The sequence below is a fragment of the Callospermophilus lateralis genome, chromosome 20 (genome assembly GCF_048772815.1).
Source record: "Callospermophilus lateralis isolate mCalLat2 chromosome 20, mCalLat2.hap1, whole genome shotgun sequence".
In the NCBI taxonomy this organism is placed as follows: Eukaryota; Metazoa; Chordata; class Mammalia; order Rodentia; family Sciuridae; genus Callospermophilus; species Callospermophilus lateralis.
The window spans coordinates 632,521-638,696 of NC_135324.1; the positions used below are offsets into that span (position 1 = coordinate 632,521).

At 44.8% G+C, this 6,176-nt stretch overlaps 1 long non-coding RNA gene across 1 annotated transcript; it reads right to left on the reverse strand.

Annotated features, from left to right (window-relative positions):
- Positions 1-4,723: 4,723 nt before the first annotated feature.
- Positions 4,724-5,608, reverse strand: LOC143638407 (uncharacterized). Its single transcript, XR_013154605.1, has 3 exons — positions 5,548-5,608; positions 4,884-4,912; positions 4,724-4,800 (listed from the first exon to the last, which is right to left on the reverse strand). It is a non-coding gene; the product is annotated as an uncharacterized LOC143638407 (long non-coding RNA).
- Between the last annotated feature and the right edge of the window lie 568 nt (positions 5,609-6,176).

A 6,176-nucleotide genomic window follows, 5' to 3' on the forward strand; every position in this document is an offset into this window, starting at 1 on the left:
AGAGAAAGAAAAAGAGAAAGAGAAAGAAAGAGGGAGGGAGGGAAGAAGAGAGGAAGAGAGGGGGGGGTATCTGTGTGTTTTTAAAAACAAACAATGATTCTGAAATGTCATTTTGCTCCTCAGAATGACTCAACAAACAGCCAGCAGAGCAGCAGAGTTTCTGGTAAGTTCGGAGAGGAGAGGTCATGGCTGCAATTTCTCCCAACTCTACCAGGCCCTCCTGGTTCAAATGATGGATGGGTAACGGAGTCTCACATATTTTGGAAGCTAGATATACAGATAGCACCTAAAATGCCTGCTCTCAGTTTCCCCATCATTCCCTCCAAGATTACCCAGCTAACTTCCTTCATTCATTCCCCATTTCTCTGTCCCCGGGACTTTTCAATAGCAACATCTCAATCTGTGGTCTTGATTCTCTCTATAGATTGTCCCCACTCCTTCTTATTCCCCAATTTAGCGAGTAGACTTAAGAAATATAAATCCTGTACTTGAGTTCTTCCCCTTGCAAGAGAAAAGATCAGAAAGGAAAGAAGATGTATGCAACTGCTTGATCACACTCATGCTCCAGTGGCTCTGCAGCTACTTGGGCTAAAGGGAAATCTTTCCCGACCCCTCTACAGTGTGGCCTGCAGTCCCTGGTGACTGGCATCAGCTCCACCCTAAGGAGCACAGATGCACAGACCAGCTCAGTCAGAATGTGCATTTCCTACAGGGTTCCCAAAAGAGGATCTATTAGACTTGGAGAGTCTGGGTCTCTACTTAGTCTGCTGCTCATTTCCTGCCTCATGTGCCTTCCAAGAACAGTCAGGTTTCCTCCACATGATGGTCCCCAACCTGGGGGGTGAGAAGAGACCTTTCTCCTTCACTTATTCACTGTCTCTCTCTGCCTTTCACAATGTTTCTTCCCCTTCTCTCCAGATTCTCCAAAGTAGGGGTTAGAAACCTATGGATTTGGGTATAACCATTTGCATACCATTCCAATCCCCATCCTGCTATGTCTGCCCTCTGTGTGTTGTCCCAGGTAAGCAGCAAGAAACTATGATATTCTTTTATGTAAACATACAACGTCACACGGTTTCATGAACATTTCAGTTTCAAAACCAAACCAAACTAAAAAAAGACCTGTCTTTCTTCATGATCAGTTTTTCACATGTGAGTTCCTTTTTAATGACAACTAAGATGGGAGTGAGAGGTCAGAAAACATACTCACATCACACCTTGAGCCACGTGCATAACTGGAAACTCCCATGTTCTTTCCACACCTTGAATACACTGGTCTTTTCCATCTGGCACGTGACTGAAATTTCTCTGCCTCCACGGCTTCTTTTCCTTCATTTACTCGCTTCTCTCTCTCTGCCTTTCTCAGTGTTTATCACCCTTCCCCTCTCCACTGCATGATTTCCAACTCCCCTGTGATCTGTGCATTTCTCTTGTAGAGAAACTAAGAAGGACATCCCACTATAACTGGAGCAGGACTTTGGGTCTTAAGAGAGACAAGTCATTGTTTGGCATTCTCAATTCTATCTGTTTACTAGGTTCATTTCTCCAAGTATTAGAGTACCCAGTGCTCACATTAGAAATCAATACTCCATTAGAGACCTGTGCAGACTATGTCCTCCTTACCACGGTCATGTCCGTCTGCTTTCTCCTTTGCTCTCTGATGTTTCTCATGAGATGAGTCAGAAATGCACATCTGTGCATGACCCTCAGAGAATATCTGCAAAATGAATGACCCCAGTGAGTTGCATGAAGATTTCATGACCACTCTTTTAGGCATTACCCAATTTTTGGTCTAACTAAAATGCAGACATGTCCAGACTGAACAGTCATCCTTTCCACAGGGCAACCTAGCATTTGGGATCCAGATGAACCTGAACTCTTATCTTTTAATGGCTCCGATTGGGTAAAAGCAGGACAGAGGTCACAGGAAAGGCATCCCCTGACATCACACTAACAGAGGTGTACATATCCCAAAGAAGGGGAGGAACAAATTCATTGTAAGTCTTTCTCCTTCACATTCCCCATCAAATGTAAGAAGTTTTTCCAAGTCTTACATGAAAAGAGTTTTAAGGAATACACTTGATATCCTGTGAGATTACATATTGTAAATGCTGGACTGACAAAATTTCCATTTTGAAATATGTGACTTAGGTGTTCATTTGGGGATCTGACACTGGCATCAGACCCCTGCCCAAGGACCCACACGTGCAGGCCAAGTGACATACATCTAGATGCATGCTACCTAAAACTCGCCCTGGAAATGCTGGCAATGTCAGAAAACATGGTGAGACGGCATCTCTAAATTCCATCATTCCCCTGTTGCTGCATCCAAATACATTTAACACACACTAAAGATGTTTTGATCAAAATAGTCAACATAGTGACCGATTTTCTGCATGCATGAGAAATGAAATGGAAAGGTTACCACAGAATAAAAATCATTCTACTTGGAGGAAATGACGAGTCATTTTCTACAGAATGTTGAGCCTTTGCTGATGATCACCCTTCGGCATGAATGCATTCAGCGGCCATCACATTTACACCATTCATGGTCCAGGTCTTATTCCTCAGTGTGTTTCATCTCAATGTTTTCCCTTTCAAGGAGCTTTCTCCCGTGGAAGAACAAGAGGCATTTAGAAACCTTTTTGCCTTCATCACTAAATAAAGTTTAGCTCTAAGTAGACATGATTTCTAATGCTATTTTCAGATTTTAAGGATGTTGTTAGATGTTAAGCCATAAATTATGATGTCTAAACCCTTAAAGACTATTTGAAAGGTAATTTCACCTGGCCTCCTTTATGTTCTTCAACAAGGAAAACAAGAGGAAACCAGGAATAAACGATTTGCATGTTGACATACCTGTGGCTGGCTATGTGGAGGGTCATCAGAACTCTCATGCTCTTCCTCTGAAGTCACATCAAAAAGGTTCTCTGCTGACAAGTGAATACATTTACTCACAGTCCTTAGGACAGAGTTATGAGTGAATATCAACCAAAATAGAAAGTGGTAACTGTAACACCAGTACAACTAAATGTTCCCAAATATGCTTTCCAAATAAGTTGAATGTTAGGTGAGGAACTCCTGGTTTCAATGTTCCACAGTTTTCCTTTCCCTGTGTTTGCACTTGGGAGTGGACCCAGGCACTTGTGCGTGGACCCAGGCACTTGTGCAATCTTGTCAACTACTCTACCACTTAGTTCTATCCCTCGGCCTTTATAACTGGCAACTGGAGTCCTCTGCTGAGTGGACTGAACACAGCCATTCTTCAGCCTCTGACTTACAAGCAGCTGTGGATAAGATGAGCCTGTCCATCTGCACCAACCAACAATGACTTCTTCATGGAGTACTTTTCCTGACCCAAATAATCAACACACAACAGGATTCCAGGTTCAATGCACTCCACATCTCCAAGATTCATCTGCTCAAGGTCAATGTGATTTGTTCAGAAACAAACTTGAACTTCCACATGAAAGAAGGGCTGAGTGTGGGAAAACGATGGCCTAGAGCAAGCTGCATTCTAAGCTGCACCATAGCGTGGTGGCCCAAGAAGTGGGTCAAGAGTGTCTCAGCAAGTGAGTGAAAGAGGGGTTTTATTCTCAAATTTCATACTGGAAACTCAGAAGGACTTAGGGACTCAGAAACCTGTATACCACAAATAAAGAAAGCCTACAGACTGCAGGCAACCACCAGAACAGATCTGCCTCTGACCAAGGGAGGGAGAGGAGAGGAAGTTGCATTCTAAGTTGTGCCTTGGTGTGTGTTGCTAAGAAAAAACCCAGGATCAAAAATGCTGCCTGAGCTGGTGTGACCATAAGGCTGCTCTCTGCACTGGTGCTGAAAAGCCTGCTCTTCTCTTCAGGGGTGAGGGGAGTGCTGAGGCTGTAGCCGTCCTCGGGGAAGAGCACCATAGTGAATCAGTTCATGAAAATAGCACGCACACACACACACACACACACACACACACACACACAAAGAAACACAACAACAGGATTATGGCAGTGCCTATCAAGGGACTTCAGCTGTGCCTCCTAAAATATGAGAGAAACTGATGCAGATGAGTCTATACCCATGAGACTCGGGTTGGAAGGGCGATGGGGAACCTATGTGTCTGGCAGTGAGCAGCACCAGGACCTGAGCAGGCAGAGAAAAGTTTACAGAGACGGTGGTTTTTCTGGAAGGAGGTGCACAGAGAGGCGAGAGGTGAGTATCCAGGAAGCAGGAGACGGTGAGAGATGAAACGCTGCAGGCCCACACAGAGGCAAGTGTAAAATGGGTCTGTACTGTCTCAGGATAGAGGGATGGTGAGGACTAATGCAGAGCACAGGGAAGGAGGGAAAGGCATAAGGACTCAGTGAGGCACAGCTCCTTTTAGGAAAGATTTCTAGGAAGTTTGAGAAGACAGGCCTTTCACATTCTGAGCAGAGGCTCAGGTGACATTTGCACAGTAGCTAGATCTCCCCAAAGGCTGGAAACAGGGAGAATGGAAACAGGATCAGAGATTCATGATGACAAAGCCCCAGTATGAAATGGAGGGGAAGCAGTTCAGAATGGAGGGATGTTCCCAGAAAGATGGAGGAGAGATCATGTGCTGAGACGACTGCCAGACATTGGGGGCACATCCTCCCACCTCCTTAGCAAAACGATCTTACACGTGGGAAGGCTGCTAACATTTCAGTTGTTTTCATAGTGTTCCCCTGGAACGTTGTAGTGCAACTTACCTGATCTGACTGTGTCTGCTTCTGCCTTCCCTGGTCCTGGACATGGGTCGGGCTCCTTTACTGTGACGGGGGGCTCAGTGTGCTTGGAAAGAAGAGAGTACATAAAGAGTGTGCACCTCCCCACTGCAAAGGGACAATTCAGCATCAGTATAGAGCTTTAATTACCTTTGTGCATTCAGAGGTGTCCCAAGATGCTGAAACACAAAGGGGACACACTGTCAACCCAGGGGAAGAGGACAACAGAACTCATACCTTCCTCCACATAGAGCTGAGGTGCATGGTTTTGCTCTGCTCCACAGTAAGCTATCTGCTGGGTTTCCACACTGGCTGCTTCTAGCCAGAAGTCACGTGACTCAAAGCTAATAAAGGACCTTCGTGAATAGGTTTCCTGGAACATGCAGTTTGTTTCACAAAACTGAGGTTATGTGTCAGATGATCATAAATAAAACAGAAAGGGAACCTATACCAATGCCAAGGTGCAGACTGATGGGGAGCTCAGCGACCTCCCATGGCAGCCAAAAAGAGGGGCCCTGAGAGATTCAATGGCAAAGTCAAGTAAAAACAGAAAAAAAGCCCAGCCAAGGGGCTGGGATTGTGGCTCAGTGACTGAGCGCTTGCCTTGTACATGTGAGGCCTTGGGTTTGATTCTCAGCACCACATAAAAAAGAAAGAAAGAAACAAACCCAGCCCCCCGCCAAAAAAAAAAAAACACCATCTAGTACATATCTTACTAGAAACCTGTCATTTCTCAACAAAGCGAGACATGTGAAGTAGTGAGCTGAGATACTTTGACAGGGACACTAGGACACCTATGGTTTGTTTCTCGTACCCCTGTGGGACGCTGGTTCCTCTTGTGCATCCTCTTCTCCTGTATTCTCTGGCATAACCGGATTAGACTTTTGGGATCCCCTCAAGTGAGAACAGATAGACCCCACATCTAAGAAATAAGGTTTGTCCAGTGTAAACGATTGAGACATGGCGATCCAAAGGGCCAAGGTGAAATGGAAGGTCACAACTTTATCAATAATCATTCATCTCTCTCTCTCTCTCACACACACACACAACCAAACACCCATATATGATGCTTGAAGAACAAACTCTATAAAAAATTCCGCTTACAAACGAGTTTTGTTCTGAGGAACTTGCTCTTTTCTTAAGTGTGTTCATGAAAGGCCTGACTTTCCACAAAATTAGAATTACTTTTTGAAGGATGAGAAAATAGCTCAGTAACAAAGTGAATTTCCAGAATGTCCATTGCCATGATTTCATATTCAGGCAGGAGGAAAAGAGAGCGAGAGAGAGCGAGAGAGCGTGAGAGAGAGTGAAAGCGGGGGAGGGAGGGAAGAAAAGACAGAAGTAGCAGCTGTCAAGAACAATACATGATTCTGAAATGTCATTTTGCTCCTCAGAATGACTCCACTTGACCCACAGCCAGCAGCGTGTCTGGTGGGGCGAAGA